At 40.6% G+C, this 18,805-nt stretch overlaps 1 long non-coding RNA gene across 2 annotated transcripts; it reads right to left on the bottom strand.

Annotated features, from left to right (window-relative positions):
* Positions 1-4,350: 4,350 nt before the first annotated feature.
* LOC141362901 (uncharacterized) lies at positions 4,351-5,974 on the bottom strand. 2 transcript variants are annotated; one of them, XR_012368475.1, is made up of 5 exons: positions 5,859-5,974; positions 5,323-5,434; positions 5,154-5,234; positions 4,511-4,691; positions 4,351-4,370 (listed from the first exon to the last, which is right to left on the bottom strand). It is a non-coding gene; the product is annotated as an uncharacterized lncRNA (long non-coding RNA). The 2 variants fall into 2 exon arrangements; XR_012368476.1 differs by having other exon boundaries at positions 5,757-5,968.
* Positions 5,975-18,805: the final 12,831 nt, after the last annotated feature.

The following is an 18,805-nucleotide window of genomic DNA, read 5'->3' on the forward strand; positions in this document are numbered from 1 at the left end:
AAGAATCATGGAGTGGAATAACAGCTGAGAGGTGCCACAAGTTGGTTGACTCCATGCCACACAGATGTCAAGCAGTTTTAAAAAACTGTGGTCATACAACTAAATATTAGTTTAGTGATTCACAGGATTGCTAAATCCCAGAAAAAAAAATGTTTGTACAAAATAGTTTTGAGTTTGTACAGTCAAAGGTAGACACTGCTATTTTTTTGAACACACCCCTTTCAACTAATTGCCCAATTGCACAGCCTTAAGAGCGTGCATATCATGAATGCTGGGTCTTGTTTGTTTTCTGAGAATCTACTGAACCTACTGGTAACTTGTTTGCCACGTAGCAATAAAAAATATACCAAAAAGCTTGATTATTCTGGTTAGTCACATTGTACTGCTATTATTTTGAACAATACTGTATGTGTGCTTAAAAAAAGTATCTACGTTTAATAATAAATCAGATATAGTAAAACATCATGTTTGCACAAGTAAGGCGAACATTATATTACACTACCATAAAGATATGGTGCAACATATACTATACATTTTACATCATTCTTTTTACAGAATACAATATCAGACTAGAAATTTAAAAAAAATCTGTAGTGCTAGTTATCATATTTATCCACATTGTCATAATTATTACTCTTATCATTGTATACCAGTGTCTGTATGCTTGGCATGGGGAGGGCCTGACACAAGTGGGTATTGTCTGCAGGAACAAAGTCTGATACATGTGGGTTAAACATCACAATGGCTTGATGTAGTTTTCTTTCCAGCTGTTGGAAGCGTTGAATGAGAGCAGCTTTTGCATGAGTCTTCATATGTAAGGCATCAATCCCTCGCTTTTTTAGACTCCTCGAAACATCATCTTCTTCAATCTAGAAGACAAAAGAAAACAAAATGCTATGTTATGTTACCAGGTGGTTTCTAATATGATTTGCAGGTAGTTAGTTTGTCAGATGGTTACTAGAGTGACTGCTGTGTGGTTACTAGGGTAAAGTAATTATACTTACAGTGTCATCAAAGCAGAAGTTGACATGCCAAGAGGGATCACATGATTCCTGAAAATCAATTGTCGCAGGTAAGAAGCTCATCTGCGGTGACCATTGAATGCTGTTGTATTCTTTTATTGCCTGTCTCAGTCTATTGTTGGAGCTGGCTACCTGCTTGGAGAGTCTAATGGCAATGCCCTGCCCATCTGAAGCAAAGCTAGAAAACAAGCATGCAGAAAAATGAATGTATTAGTTTGTATTATAGTCCTTTTTAAGTTCAAACCTAATGTCATATTGTATCTACTTATCCACTTATAGCACTATACCTGGATATATTCTTCTCGGGTGGAGGAGGACTGCTCTCTCCCTTGATACAGTTCTAGCCTTTGAGTTGGACTCTGAGCTCACGGTCCACATCTTTAAGGGTAGACTGGAAGTTTGAATCAGACTCTTGCCATCTTCTCCCAATACGGTTTTTTTCTCCATGTTCAGCAGAGTCCTCAATTCTAATATCTACACATTACAAAAAGTACAGCACAAAAGTTCAGTAGCTAGCAAGCAGAAAGCATTACCGTGGTACACCTGACCAAACATATGTTACAAGTAAGGCCTTGGTGGTAATAGATTACTAATTACACCACATGAAGATTTGCAATAATGCTGCAATATTTTAATTTATAACCACTGGTGACAGTTTCCTTCAAAACTATGCCATTACTATAATCACACTTTGAAGCACATCAGCAAGGCACTTAAAGGAAAACACCAGTTTTTCAATATTTTACTACAGGGCTATTTAGATCTTACCCTGGAGGGCCAGAGCACTGCATACTTAAGCTCCAACCCTGATCAAACACACCTGAGCAAGCTAATCAAGGTCTTCATGATCACAGTTGGTTAATGGTACATAAACTCTAGGGGTTTTCACACTGCGCTTAACCCTGGGTTATCTTCATTCTAAACCCCGCTTTTAACCCTGGGTTAATGAGCGTTTCACACCTGTAATTTGAAAGCGGTGTTAGCACCGCTTTTTACTTAGGGTTATGAAACCCTGCTCTGGAGCAGGGTTAGCACCGCATTTGTGGTGTTAACCCCGCATTGTGGTGCCAAACGCATGCAGTGTGAAACGAAGCAGGGTTAGAATGTTATGTAAGGAATAATTGACGACGGGCCATTGAATTATAAGAAAATAATGCACACCAAGGTGGTAATGCGGCACGACGCGAAGCGGAGTTATTTTATTATTTTCAAATAATTCAAAGGACCGGAGTCAATTATTCCTCTTATACCACGGTTACCCCAAACATTGCTCTGGTGCCTATTTTTAAGACATTTGAAAAGTTAGGTGTGCGGTTTACAGAAAAATAATCAACACCCATAGAACATTTCTCAGCCAATCAGAATGCAGCATTCAACAGACCCGTGGTATAAGACACTAATTAAACACAGCTGAAGTAGCTAATCAAGGCTTGATAATTACAGACAGGTGTGTTGAAACTGGGTTGAAGACTCCTGACCCAGGTTTTAGGAATGCACAGTGTGAAAGGTCAAATTATGAATACCCAGGGTTATCTCTTAACCCCTGGTTAAGTTTGAACAGTGTGAAACATGAAAAAAATAACCCAGGATTCCGTTGACCCTGGTTTTAGAAAAACCCAGGGTTAACAATTTCAGGTGTGAAAAGCCCTTCTGTAGTGCTCCAGCCCTCCAGGGTAAGATTTGAATAGCCCTGTTTTACTATGTTCTTACCTCAACTTATACAAATGAATACATACCTATCTTTTTTTCAATGCGTGCACTTTTAATCTTTGTACAGCGCCTATTAGAATATTAGAATGTATTAGCATTTAGCCTAGCCCCATTCATTCATATGGCTCCAAACAGGGATGAATTTAGAAGCCACCAAACACTTCCAGGTATTTAGACAAGTAAGTATAGTGGCACAAAATAAAACTTGAATGGGGCTAGGCTAAATGGCAACACATTCACGAAGTGCTTAACAAAGACTAAAAGTGCATGCATTGAATAAAGATAGGTATGCATTAATTCATCTAAGTTGAGCTACAGTAAGAACATAGTAAAATATTGAATGTTTTCCTTTAAAGACGTCTGTAATTCCCATAGTCTTACATAAAAACATTAAACTCTTACTTGAACTTGTAGAACTGAATCAGTCTGATGATGTAGTCCCTTTTCCATCTACAGACAGTGTCTGAAGAAAAGACGACATCACTACCACTCTAATAAAGTCATTCATTTCATGTTACTTCTAATAAAGTAATTCATTTCATGTTACTTCTGTTTCTTTGTTAATAGTATTCATGACATTCTTACAGTATTTAAGACTTTAACTTCAGCTCCTTACTTATTGGTTTCTGTTGGGCTAGCTTTTTTCCATCTCTCCATGTCTCCTTCAGAAATCAACACTATACAACAACAATAACAGAAACAAGACACATATCAATCCTAAATACTCTTGTGCAAAATGCACTTATAAATGGAATGAAATATTCTCCCATCTACAACTAATTGCTACCTGCTTCTTATGTGCATTGTTTACCTGGTGCCTCACTGATGACAGATGAGATATCTTCTTGAGGAGCGAGAATCAATATTTTCTCTGCTTTGTCTACTCTTTGTCATGGTCCTGTCAGACATCCGTGCTAGATGTAGGTCTGAGTGCATCTGACAGGACCGTGGCAGTATCATGTTCTGTGTGGGGACATGTGGGATCACATTCTGTGTGTGGCTGCCACATGTTCCCGGTGTCTTGTTGCTGTCGTGATCTTGCCAGACCTCAGTATAGTTCAGGTCTGTGTTCTGTGGGCAAGGTCAGGGCAGCATTGTGTGTACGTGGGAACACGTGAGCTTTACATCTTATCTGTGTGACACGTGTTCCCAGTGTTTTGTGGCTGTCGTGGTCTTGCTTGACTTTGATTAGTATCCAGAGAGCAAGACCAGGGCAGCATTGTTTTATGTGGGAATACGTGTGTTTTCACATCATGTATGTGTAACACGTATTCCCAGTGTCTTGTCACTTTTACCTTACTCCCTTATGTACTCGTGTCTTAAGTGATTAATTATGTTCACCTGTTCCCCATTGATGTGCTGTCTATATAATGCCCTCTCGTCCTCTGTTGTGTGCGCGATCATTGTTGTTGAAATCTTCATGTGCTTCGTGTGTTTTGAGATCTGTTTTCCCGTGTTTAGTTTGTGTTTCATCACAGTGTTTTTGTTCCTTCTGTTTTTACCCCCTCGTGGGTGTTTCAGTTATTTATTAAATAAATCATAGTTTATTTTTGTACTTCTGGTCTGCGTTTGGGTTCATCTTTAGTTTTCCTTTTCCGGTGTTTAAACCGATCGTGACACTCTTTGCAGGAGCTGCACCTATGAAGACAGTTTAATTAATCTACTTATAGTATGCTTACCATTTTGTGTGTGATCGGCTTCACTCCAGAAAATATAAAATGTATAAACAGTGAACCACCAGCACAGAATTTTGAAAGGTAATACAGCAGTAGACACACCTAGGTCAGTTGATTTCCTCCGTCCATAATGCAAGAGGGCATCAGTCAGTAGGTCAAGGAGATGAGATGAAGTCATCTCCTTTGTGACTCTGGCAAATCTTTGGAGGAAAGACCACAGCCTTTCCATTCCTTCCCCGTCTGTGAGCCCAAACCCATCAAGCCATCTGGTACTGTACTTGATCTATGATTGAAGCAAAGTGGTCAAATATCACATACTGTACACTGACACGAAGCATGATCCTACTGCTTATAGTGATCTTATGGTATTTTATCTTTTAATTTGTAAAAATAGCAAAGCCGTTCTTTTATTACTTTATATTAATGTAATTATTATACAAATTAGGTAATCTGCATAAAAAGAAACAAAGAAAACCAATTTGGTTATAACAATCCTCTGCTTATAGTGATTAGTTTGACCCAGACAGATTTGAGATAAACGGTTTCCACTGGGTTGTCTTATACATTGCATCTCTGAAACAAGTTTAGACAAATGTCAGGTTGGAAAAATGTTAGATTAAAGATTATTTTTAGGCATTTCTGGCTAATTTCAGTTTTGCAGTGCATAGACAAGAAAATTTGAGACCAAACAGGGAGTGAATGATGTGTAACATGTCCTGATATCCCTATAAAGTCAATAAATTACCTGGCAGGGCAATTTGTGTCCATAATCATGAAATGCTGGTAAGTCTAAGGAGATGTTGTGTGGTATGCCCTCCCCTGATTTCTGATTGAACACAGTATGACATAATTTTGAGTTAAAGGTCTTTTCTCAAAACAATAATTCAGTTTTACACAGAAAAAAGGGTACTTACCTGCAAATGTGAGGCAACAACACAGGCAATGTCTAAGACTACTCGCAGGTGTATGTTGTTGTCCTCACATCTTTGAAGTAGTGCATCAGTGACATACAGGGGATAGGCTAATCTATTTCAACACAAAAATGTGAATGATAAAGCACTTTATACTGAAGAAAAGTGAAAAATAATTATACAATCTCCAGCATCACATTCAATACCTAAATACTTAATAAGGGCACTCAGAATAATTCTAAACATTTTTCATGTTTTCTTATATAAGTGAATATTATAAAATTGCTGAAAAGTTTCACAATTATATTTGGTGACTAAAAAATTTAATAAAATATGGCTTATGTTAGGGTCATGCTATTTTAGGCATTTTATGAATAGCTAGAATCAAACAGGGGAATTATCATTCATATATATAAACATAAACTTTGTAGATTTACCATGTTAATAACTGTGGAAATGCATCATCACAGTCTGTGAAAAAAGACCATTATAATACAAAGAGCTTTTCAATTGGTAAATGCATGTGTACAAATAAATACCTCTTACAACACCCTCATAAAGTCTCTGCATGAGTGGTACTGAGTGATGCCTCTGAACGTTGACGTTTTTAACAAAAACTTTTGTGGAGTGATGCTGGCCTCTCTGTGTTGTAATACACAAAATACACACAAATACACAAAATACCACAGTAGAAGTACATTGGTAGTTAACTGTTAATTGCAAAAATATGAATATAATAAAATGATCGAGGATCTGTCGCGTTATGATAATGGTGACTAACATAACGTGACTAGCTTTTAGAAAGAATGTAATATAGATGACCAATACAACTCAGAGAACATTTAGAAGCCGATCTGGTTTAAAAACGACATATAATGAATTTAATATCGAACAAACAGACACTTTATGGTATACTCACCGAGATGTGGCGACGTTTGTAAACAGATGATAAATATCGCGATGATGTGCGAACGAGATTTGGGTCACGGCTAGTGATGTTACATTTGAAGCGAGGCTTCGAAGCTTGTGTCGAGCAAAAGTGGGCGTGTCAGATGAAGCTTTAGGTGTGTTCGACTTCATGCGGCGCTGCGCAGACCGATCGGCGGCTGACTTGAAGCAGTGCATTCCGGTTAGTATTTTTGTCCGACTTCAGCTGGCGCTGCAGGCACGTGATTGTGTCATATGGTTTTTAAGTACCGCGAGAGCGGTTCGAGATCAGCCGCCTGAGTAAGCCAGCGCAGTTCGCGAAGAGGAGCTGCACGGGCTGTAATGACGACACAGCTGTTTCACGATTGGTCGGATTCAGCACATGACAACAATCATGTGTATTTCGTGTGTTTTTCACGCCCTTAGTTCCACAAATGCTCACAAATCTGTATTTTTATAACAGTTAAAGCTCTTTTCATGTAGTCGCAATGTTATATTGTATCATCTTCATCAAAATAAAATGGATAAAAAACGTAGACCCCACTACATTGGTATTTAAATAATATATGCTTATGTTAAACTTTATTCTTGTAAAAACAGATGCTGTAATCCTCTTCAGTTCCACTCATGCTCATACACGGACATTCAAAACAGTATAATTCACTTTTTATGTAGTTTACATCTTACAAATCATGTTTATTGCGATAAAGCAAGCAAACGGCACGTGATCAGCCATGCTTGACGTAAAAGCCGCAAACTACGGGGAGCACAGCGCGTCCGACTTCACGTCTCCGTTTTCAGCTCCTCCCCACCTGCACGCGGCTAATCTCGCCGATCGGTTACATCCAGCCACAGCCGATGTCGAACACACCTATTAGGTGTGTTCGACTTCATGCGGCGCTGCGCAGACCGATCGGCGGCTGACTTGAAGCAGTGCATTCCGGTTAGTATTTTTGTCCGACTTCAGCTGGCGCTGCAGGCACGTGATTGTGTCATATGGTTTTTAAGTACCGCGAGAGCGGTTCGAGATCAGCCGCCTGAGTAAGCCAGCGCAGTTCGCGAAGAGGAGCTGCACGGGCTGTAATGACGACACAGCTGTTTCACGATTGGTCGGATTCAGCACATGACAACAATCATGTGTATTTCGTGTGTTTTTCACGCCCTTAGTTCCACAAATGCTCACAAATCTGTATTTTTATAACAGTTAAAGCTCTTTTCATGTAGTCGCGATGTTATATTGTATCATCTTCATCAAAATAAAATGGATAAAAAACGTAGACCCCACTACATTGGTATTTAAATAATATATGCTTATGTTAAACTTTATTCTTGTAAAAACAGATGCTGTAATCCTCTTCAGTTCCACTCATGCTCATACACGGACATTCAAAACAGTATAATTCACTTTTTATGTAGTTTACATCTTACAAATCATGTTTATTGCGATAAAGCAAGCAAACGGCACGTGATCAGCCATGCTTGACGTAAAAGCCGCAAACTACGGGGAGCACAGCGCGTCCGACTTCACGTCTCCGTTTTCAGCTCCTCCCCACCTGCACGCGGCTAATCTCGCCGATCGGTTACATCCAGCCACAGCCGATGTCGAACACACCTATTGATTCGAAGCTTGTGTTGTTAACGTTGAAATCACGTGACCAATGACAAACGAAGCTTCACTTTCTGCTCAGTCACGTGCGCGCTTCGCTTTGCGTGTCAGAAGGTTCGAACTCTAGAGGTTTTTTATGAGTTATTTGCCTTATTCACATTTTGGTCCCACATACTATTGTATATATAGTATTGTATTTACTTATACTTGTGTGCGCGTGTGTTATTATGTGCGTGTGAACATTATTCTGTACAATACAGCATTGAATCATGTGAATGTTAACTCAAACTGGAATTTATTGCCACCCTTTAATGAGTAAATACATTTATTATATTGACCATTCACACACATGTTGTCTAAGCTTTATTTGTACACATAATATTAATATTCATCTAAATTTCATCAGCTTGTTGCTTCACTGACGGAGCTTTTTCCAGAAGCAAGTGCTATATGTTTTATTAACCAAAAGATGGCGCTGTTTTTGACACCCTCGTTGAGGCTTCGAATCATGGTTCGAAACAGTAAGGGAAGTATCGGTGCTTGATTCGATGCTTCATTTACCCATCACTACGCACGCTGCGTCGGATTTTTTTCGAAGGCTGTGAATCTAATCCTTATACTGCTGTATAATAGTCAGCGTTTAATTACTTACATCTTTCTTGCACTTCCACTTTCTGAGGAATCGCGCAGCTGTCCTCCTTTGAGTTGCACCTCTTGTCTGTGATTTGATTCGTCATCTGGGAATTAATTTGACTGGTCGCAGAGTTTCTCTATGGCTCTGATGGAGCGCAGTGCAGACCTGTTGGCTTGTGACATCACACTACCGCGAGATCGATCTAAAAGCATACTGAGTCATTTACTGTTGAATCGGTCTCGCGGTGCTAAGACGTCAAATGCTAATCGGTCTGCACGGCACCGCAATAAGCTAAACGACCGTTGAGCGTTGGGTTAAATAAGACGAAGACTTTAATGGTTGGTACGGCCATGCACATGAGTAAAAAATACAGCAGAGAAGAATGTCTATTTTAGCGTGAGATTTCATTTTTGAGCGTGAGATTGAGGCTGAATGCGTGACTGTCACGCCAGATGCGTTAAGAGTTGGCAACCCTGCAGCATGTGTGCCTGTTGAGCATATTTCGCTTAGCAAAAATTAATGTTTCAAATGGATTCTTCACCGATAACTAATCTTATTGCATGCTCAAACGATAACGTGTGATTATACCGTGCAGCCAGCTTAACCCTTGATGAAACGTGAACCTACAAGTTACCTAAATGCAATGCAACGTCACAATCTGCGCTAATTTTCACATTTCACTTTAGTCTCAGTGTACCGTATAATACAAAAAACGGGGAATAAACCTTAATTGTTATTTTAACTCGCACAACATACCACACAAGTTACCATCGTGGATGCCTAAAATGGGCGCCAAAATCAATACATGTTAGATGTATTTTATAATCTTACGAAATATAACATACGCGAAACACTGCAAATGGCTAAAACCATTGACATAATATCAATCAAACACCGATTATACAAAAAAGTTGGTGGCAACCAGTAGATGCCTAATATCACACATGATCATTACACATACGGCTTTAAATTCATCAAACAAAACTAACGTTAAACGCCAAATTATAATACAGATAATATCGCCTAAATTGACGGAAAAAAATGATATTAACTAAGATAAAGAGCTACATTTGACATGATAAGACTTATAAAAGAGCATATTTGGAAAACAACCGTTTGCAACTTACCTCAGGAGGAGAATAACTTTTCCTCGGCAACCAGTTGGCAACTCTTTCCAGACAGCAATAGCGTACCAATCAGCAGCCAGCATTAACTGTCACTATAATGAGCCCATGTTTACTGTGATTTTTTTTGTTATTTTTAATTTATAATAATTATTGCACATTAATCCAATCACTTGCACTATATTATAGTGGCATTCAATTTAAAAATAAACAAAAATAAATATGTACTTAATTCCTTTCAGGTTTAGGGAACGTCCCTCATGCAAACGTTAAAAGGTATGTTCCCTTAAAGCGTAACTAAACCCTGAACCAACTTTTTTTAGTTAATGATCTGTAAGAATGGGGCTTTATTAATGTTCTTCATTAATTTTAGTAAGTTTTTTGACATTTGGATATAAAGTGTTTCAATGCTATAATATATGGCCCCCTTCTCCAAATCTTACCCTGGAGGTCCAGAGCCCTGCAGAGTTTAGTTCCAACCTTGATCAAACACACCTGCGCAAGCTAATCAAGGTCTTCATGATCACTAGAAAATCACAGATGATTAGGGTTGGAGCTAAACTCTGCAGTGCTCTGGACCTCCAGGATAAGATTTGAGGAACCCTGATATATGGTGTAAAAACGTCTGAGTGCTGCCCTCTTCAGGTTGAACGGTGGCTACTGCAGTTGAATTTTCCTATTAGATGGTGGGTCCAAAAAATGACTCGTGACTAAGCAGGTTTAAGCTCACCACGCCCTTGTTACGATCTCACCACACACTTAGTTCGTCCCCTCTATCTCTGTTGGGAATGGGATCTGCTCACTTTTCTTGCATTTTTCAAATATAGCCACTAGCCAGTGGATGGAGTCACGCTCTGATCAGGGGTTTAGTTACGCTTTAACATTCTGATAACTTTCCCCTAACCTCTTTATTGTGATATGCCTGAATGCAAATACACTGAAAAAATGATTCATTGAATTTAATAATTTTTTTTAAGGTAAGTGGTTGCAATCAATTTATTTAAGCTACATTTAAACAAAAAAGATTAGTAAAGCAAAGTAAAATATAAAACTTTTGTTTAAATGTAGCTTAAATAAATTTGATTGCAACCACTTACCTTAAAAAAATTGATTAAATTCAATGAATCATTTTTTTCAGTGTAATCAGACTAAAAATCATGTGTTGAACAGTGTTTATTGTTCAGAGAACATGAACTGGAGCTAATTGTATTGTAAAATAACACAGCATCACATATTGTATTTAGATAACACTGTATTTTATACAATATAAAAATAATGACTTCAAAACAATAGACCCTTACGAAAATTAACCATGGTTTTATTACAGTTAAAAAAATGGTTACTGTAGTAAAACCATAGTTACCACAAAATAATTAAAATATGGTTACTGTAGTAAAACCATGGCTTGGCTAAAAGTAATCAACACACCAAAAAAAAATGGTTACTACACTTTTACATCCGTTGCACGGGAACTGTTTTTGGTTGCTAGGAAGTAAATTTCATCCACCAGTGATTATACTCCAAGCCACAAGTAACCATGTGTCTCTCTGATGTTCTGATGCAGATATAAAAAGCTATGTTTATTCGGTTGCTAGAGTAGCCTACTGTATTTGGTTGTTAGGTAAAAATTAGCACCCATTAGTGATTAAACTACAAGCCAAAAGTAAAAAGGTTCAATCCCAATGACTATACGACGTTCTGATGCAGAGATATAAGGCTTTGTTTGTTCCATTGCTAGGATATTGTATTTAGTTGCTAGAGAAAAATTGGCACCCACTGGTGATTACACTCCGAATCACGAGTCAAATGGTCCAACCCCCGTGTCTCTACGATGTTCTGATGTGGAGATATAAGGCTTTGTTTATTCCGTTGCTAGGGTACTGTAATTGGTTGCTAGGGAAAAATGGCATCCACTAGTGATTATTCTTCAAGCCACAAGTAAAACGGTCCAACCCCCTTGTCTCTATGACGTTCTGATGTGGAGATAAAAGGCTTTGTTTATTCCGTTGCTAGGGTCCTGTAATTGGTTGCTAGGGGAAAAAATGGCATCCACTAATGATTACACTCCGAGTCACGAGTCAAACGGTCCAACTCCGTGTCTCTACAATGTTCTGATGCGGAGATATAAGGCTTTGTTTACTCTGTTGCTAGGCTACTGTATTTGGTTGCTAGGGAAAAAATTGGCATCCACTAGTGATTACATGGAGAGTCACGAGTAAAACGGTCCAACCCCCGTGTCTCTACGATGTTCTGATGCGGAGATATAAGGCTTTATTTACACTGTTGCTAGGGTACTGTATTTGGTTGCTAGGGAAAAATTTGGCATCCCATAGTGATTCCACTCTGAGTCACGAGTCAAACGGTGCAACCCACGTGTCTCTACGATGTTCTGATGCGGAGATATAAGGCTTTGTTTATTCCGTTGCTAGGGTCCTGTAATTGGTTGCTAGGGGAAAAAATGGCATCCACTAATGATAACACTCCGAGTCACGAGTCAAACGGTCCAACTCCGTGTCTCTACAATGTTCTGATGCGGAGATATAAGGCTTTGTTTACTCTGTTGCTAGGCTACTGTATTTGGTTGCTAGGGAAAAAATTGGCATCCACTAGTGATTACATGCAGAGTCACGAGTAAAACGGTCCAACCCCCGTGTCTCTACGATGTTCTGATGCGGAGATATAAGGCTTTATTTACACTGTTGCTAGGGTACTGTATTTGGTTGCTAGGGAAAAATTTGGCATCCCATAGTGATTCCACTCTGAGTCACGAGTCAAACGGTGCAACCCACGTGTCTCTACGATGTTCTGATGCGGAGATATAAGGCTTTGTTTATTCCGTTGCTAGGGTCCTGTAATTGGTTGCTAGGGGAAAAAATGGCATCCACTAATGATAACACTCCGAGTCACGAGTCAAACGGTCCAACCCCGTGTCTCTACAATGTTCTGATGCGGAGATATAAGGCTTTGTTTACTCTGTTGCTAGGCTACTGTATTTGGTTGCTAGGGAAAAAATTGGCATCCACTAGTGATTACATGCAGAGTCACGAGTAAAACGGTCCAACCCCCGTGTCTCTACGATGTTCTGATGCGGAGATATAAGGCTTTATTTACACTGTTGCTAGGGTACTGTATTTGGTTGCTAGGGAAAAATTTGGCATCCCATAGTGATTCCACTCTGAGTCACGAGTCAAACGGTGCAACCCACGTGTCTCTACGATGTTCTGATGCGGAGATATAAGGCTTTGTTTATTCCGTTGCTAGGGTACTGTATTTGGTTGCTAGGGAAAAAAATGGCATCCACTAGTGATTACTCTCCGAGTCATAAGTCAAACGGTCCAACCCCCGTGTCTCTACGATGTTCTGATGCGGAGATATAAGGGTTTGTTTACTCTGTTGCTAGGGTACTGTATTTGGTTGCTAGGGAAAATATTGGCATCCACTAGTGATTACATGCCGAGTCACGAGTAAAACGGTCCAACCCCTGTGTCTCTACGATGTTCTGATGCGGAGATATAAGGCTTTGTTTACACTGTTGCTAGGGTACTGTATTTGGTTGCTAGGGAAAAAATTGGCATCCACTAGTGATTACACGCCGAGTCACAAGTAAAACGGTCCAACCCCCGTGTCTCTACGATGTTCTGATGCGGAGATATAAGGCTTTGTTTACACTGTTGCTAGGGTACTGTATTTGGTTGCTAGGGAAAAATTTGGCATCCCATAGTGATTCCACTCTGAGTCACGAGTCAAACGGTCCAACCCCCGTGTCTCTACGATGTTCTGATGCGGAGATATAAGGCTTTGTTTATTCGGTAGCTAGGGTGCTCTTATTTGGTTGCTAGGGGCGGGGCTTGGGAGTGGCCAATGATGTGACCAGTTGTTACACTCCGAGTCACAAGTAAAACGGTCCAACCCCCGTGTCTCTACGATGTTCTGATGCCGAGGTATAACTGTTTGAATTTTATGTTGCTAGGGTGCTTAAAAGTGGTTGCTAGGGGCATGGCTTAATAGCTCTGGGACTATCCTGATAAATTGATTGGATGTCTGAGTAAAATGAGCCCACCCCCATGTCTCTATGACATTGTAAAGCGAAGATATCCCGTCTGGGCATTTTATAATGGCAGTTTATGGGAGATGTTGCTAGGGTGCTCAAAAGTGGTTGCTAGGGGCGTGGCTTAATAGCTCTGAAATGATCCTGAGAGACTGATTGGATGCCCGAGTAAAATGAGCCCACCCACTTATCTCTATGACACTGTAAAGCAAAGATATCCCATCTGGAACGGTTTTATTCCCTTATATGGGCGTGTTCCCTGCCCCATTATAAGTCAATGGGAAATTTCGGGGGCCTCTTACACCCCAGGGATACAACTTACACCCCATTGTGATGTATGTTCTTACAGAGCCTACCACCCTCTTCAAATGTTATAACCCACATGTTTCTACAAAATCCTTGAGCGGAGCTATGACCCGTCAAAGTTGGGCCCAATGTTAAGTCAATGGGATTTTTCGGGTGGTTTTTCGCCCCCCTTTCGGAAATCCTGCACCCGATCCCTTATAAAAGTCATAGCAGACGTGTCCTCAATAAGCCGGTCGTTTTGAGCCCTGTTTCATTGGTCTACGACAAACCGTGTGGGACGAGTTACGTGCCGAAAAAGTGTCCAGATATAAGAATAAATAAATAAAGATATAAACTAGATAGGTACATTTCCTGAAGAAAATGTGAAGTGGTGCTTGCCGTGGCAAATTTCGGGGGACAGTATATGTTTATACTCCATACCACAAGTAAAACAATCCAACCCCCGTGTCTCTACGATGTTCTGATACGGAGTTATAAGGCTTTGTTTACTCTGTTGCTAGGGTACTGTATTTGGTTGCTAGGGGAAAAAATGGCATCCACTAATGATTACACTCCGAGTCACGAGTGAAACGGTCCAACCCCCGTGTCTCTACGATGTTCTGATGCAGAGATATAAGGCTTTGTTTACTCTGTTGCTAGGGTACTGTATTTGGTTGCTAGGGAAAAAAATGGTATCCACTAGTGATTACTCTCCGAGTCATAAGTCAAACGGTCCAACCCCCGTGTCTCTACGATGTTCTGATGCGGAGATATAAGGGTTTGTTTACTCTGTTGCTAGGGTACTGTATTTGGTTGCTAGGAAAAATATTGGCATCCACTAGTGATTACATGCCGAGTCACGAGTAAAACGGTCCAACCCCTGTGTCTCTACGATGTTCTGATGCGGAGATATAAGGCTTTGTTTACACTGTTGCTAGGTTACTGTATTTGGTTGCTAGGGAAAAATTTGGCATCCCATAGTGATTCCACTCTGAGTCACGAGTCAAACGGTCCAACCCCCGTGTCTCTACGATGTTCCGATGCGGAGATATAATGCTTTGTTTATTCCGTTGCTAGGGTACTGTATTTGGTTGCTAGGCAAAAATTTGGCATCCTATAGTGATTCCACTCTGAGTCACGAGTCAAACGGTCCAACTCACGTGTCTCTACGATGTTCTGATGCGGAGATATAAGGCTTTGTTTACTCTGTTGCTAGGGTACTGTATTTGGTTGCTAGGGAAAAATTTGGCATCCCATAGTGATTCCACTCTGAGTCACGAGTCAAACGGTCCAACCCCCGTGTCTCTACGATGTTCTGATGCGGAGATATAAGGCTTTGTTTACTCTGTTGCTAGGGTACTCTATTTGGTTGCTAGGGAAAAATTTGGCATCCCATAGTGATTCCACTCTGAGTCACGAGTCAAACGGTCCAACCCCCGTGTCTCTACGAGGTTCCGATGCGGAGATATAATGCTTTGTTTATTCCGTTGCTAGGGTACTGTATTTGGTTGCTAGGCAAAAATTTGGCATCCCATAGTGATTCCACTCTGAGTCACGAGTCAAACGGTCCAACCCACGTGTCTCTACGATGTTCCGATGCGGCGATATAAGGCTTTGTTTACTCTGTTGCTAGGGTACTTTATTTGGTTGCTAGGGAAAAAAATGACATCCCATAGTGATAACACGCCGAGTCACGAGTCAAACGGTCCAACCCCCGTGTCTCTACGATGTTTCGATGCGGAGATATAATGCTTTGTTTATTCCGTTGCTAGGGTACTGTATTTGGTTGCTAGGGAAAAATTTGGCATCCCATAATGATTACACTCTGAGTCACGAGTCAAACGGTCCAACCCCCGTGTCTCTACGATGTTCTGAGGCGGAGATATAAGGCTTTGTTTACTCTGTTGCTAGGGTACTGTATTTGGTTGCTAGGGAAAAAAATGACATCCCATAGTGATTATACTCTGAGTCACGAGTCAAACGGTCCAACCCCCGTGTCTCTACGATGTTCTGATGCGGAGATATAAGGCTTTTTTTATTCGGTTGCTAGGGTGCTCTTATTTGGTTGCTAGGGGCGGGGCTTGGGAGTGGCCAATGATGTGACCAGTTGTTACACTCCGAGTCACAAGTAAAATGGTCCAACCCCCATGTCTCTACGATGTTCTGATGCCGAGGTATAACTGTTTGAATTTTATGTTGCTAGGGTGCTTAAAAGTGGTTGCTAGGGGCGTGGCTTAATAGCTCTGGGACTATCCTGATAAATTGATTGGATGTCTGAGTAAAATGAGCCCACCCCCATGTCTCTATGACATTGTAAAGCGAAGATATCCCGTCTGGGCATTTTATAATGGCAGTCTATGGGAGATGTTGCTAGGGTGCTCAAAAGTGGTTGCTAGGGGCGTGGCTTAATAGCTCTGAAATGATCCTGAGAGACTGATTGGATGCCCGAGTAAAATGAGCCCACCCACTTATCTCTATGACACTGTAAGGCAAAGATATCCCATCTGGAACGGTTTTATTCCCTTATATGGGCGTGTTCCCTGCCCCATTATAAGTCAATGGGAAATTTCGGGGGCCTCTTACACCCCAGGGGTACAACTTACACCACATTGTGATGTATGTTCTTCCAGAGCCTACCACCCTCTTCAAATGTTATAACCCACATGTTTCTACAAAATCCTTGAGCGGAGCTATGACCCGTCAAAGTTGGGCCCAATGTTAAGTCAATGGGATTTTTCGGGTGGTTTTTCGCCCCCCTTTCGGAAATCCTGCACCCGATCCCTTATAAAAGTCATAGCAGACGTGTCCTCAATAAGCCGGTCATTTTGAGCCCTGTTTCATTGGTCTACGACAAACCGTGTGGGACGAGTTACGCGCCGAAAAAGTGTCCAGATATAAGAATAATAAATAAAGATATAATAATAAGTATGAGCAATAGTAATAGTGATGCCTTGCATAAATGCAAGCACCACTAATAATATCCCTGAGGAATAGTAATAGTGATGCCTTGCATAAATGCAAGCACCACTAATAATATCCCTGAGCAATAATAATAGTGATGCCTTGCATAAATGCAAGCACCACTAATAATAATAATAATAATAATAACTAGATAGGTACATTTCCTGAAGAAAATGTGAAGTGGTGCTTGCCGTGGCAAATTTCGGGGGACAGTATATGTTTATACTCCATACCACAAGTAAAACAATCCAACCCCCGTGTCTCTACGATGTTCTGATGCGGAGTTATAAGGCTTTGTTTACTCTGTTGCTAGGTTACTGTATTTGGTTGCTAGGGAAAAATTTGGCATCCACTAGTTATTACACTCTGAGTCATGAGTCAAACGGTCCAACCCCCGTGTCTCTACGATGTTCTGATGCGGAGATATAATGCTTTGTTTACACTGTTGCTAGGGTACTGTATTTGGTTGCTAGGGAAAAAATTGGCATCCACTAGTGATTACACGCCGAGTCACGAGTAAAACGGTCCAACCCCCGTGTCTCTACGATGTTCTGATGCGGAGATATAAGGCTTTGTTTACTCTGTTGCTAGGGTACTGTATTTGGTTGCTAGGGAACAATTTGACATCCCTTAGTGATTATACTCTCAGTCATGAGTCAAACGGTCCAACCCCCGTGTCTCTACGATGTTCTGATGCGGAGATATAAGGCTTTGTTTATTCGGTTGCTAGGGTGCTCTTATTTGGTTGCTAGGGGCGGGGCTTGGGAGTGGCCAATGATGTGACCAGTTGTTACACTCCGAGTCACAAGTAAAACGGTCCAACCCCCGTGTCTCTACGATGTTCTGATACCGAGGTATAACTGTTTGAATTTTATGTTGCTAGGGTGCTTAAAAGTGGTTGCTAGGGGCGTGGCTTAATAGCTCTGGGACTATCCTGATAAATTGATTGGATGTCTGAGTAAAATGAGCCCACCCCCTTGTCTCTATGACATTGTAAAGCGAAGATATCCCGTCTGGGCATTTTATAATGGCAGTCTATGGGAGATGTTGCTAGGGTGCTCAAAAGTGGTTGCTAGGGGCGTGGCTTAATAGCTCTGAAATGATCCTGAGAGACTGATTGGATGCCCGAGTAAAATGAGCCCACCCACTTATCTCTATGACACTGTAAAGGAAAGATTTCTAATCTGGAACGGTTTTATTCCCTTATATGGGCGTGTTCCCTGCCCCATTATAAGTCAATGGGAAATTTCGGGGGCCTCTTACACCCCAGGGGTACAACTTATACCCCATTGTGATGTATGTTCTTACAGAGCCTACCACCCTCTTTAAATGTTATAACCCACATGTTTCTACAAAATCCTTGAGCGGAGCTATGACCCGTCAAAGTTGGGCCCAATGTTAAGTCAATGGGATTTTTCGGGTGGTTTTTCGCCCCCCTTTCGGAAATCCTGCACCCGATCCCTTATAAAAGTCATAGCAGACGTGTCCTCAATAAGCCGATCATTTTGAGCCCCGTTTCATTGGTCTACGACAAACCGTGTGGGACGAGTTACGCGCCGAAAAAGTGTCCAGATATAAGAATAAATAAATAAAGATATAAATAATAAGTATGAGCAATAGTAATAGTGATGCCTTGCATAAATGCAAGCACCACTAATAATAAGTTTAGATACAACAACAGTATGTTGGCTTTGTCAAGCCAACATAATAATAATAATTTTTGCAATAGTAATAGTGATGCCTTGCATAAATGCAAGCACCACTAATAAGTTTAAGTGCAACAACAGTATGTTGGCTTTCTCAAGCCAACATAATAAGTTTAAAAGCAATAACAATATGTTGGCTTTTTCAAGCCAACATAAAAATAACTTAAGGAGGGGGTTTATGTTTTTAGATCAAAT

Source organism: Misgurnus anguillicaudatus, unplaced genomic scaffold, assembly GCF_027580225.2.
Source record: "Misgurnus anguillicaudatus unplaced genomic scaffold, ASM2758022v2 HiC_scaffold_29, whole genome shotgun sequence".
NCBI classification, from domain to species: Eukaryota; Metazoa; Chordata; class Actinopteri; order Cypriniformes; family Cobitidae; genus Misgurnus; species Misgurnus anguillicaudatus.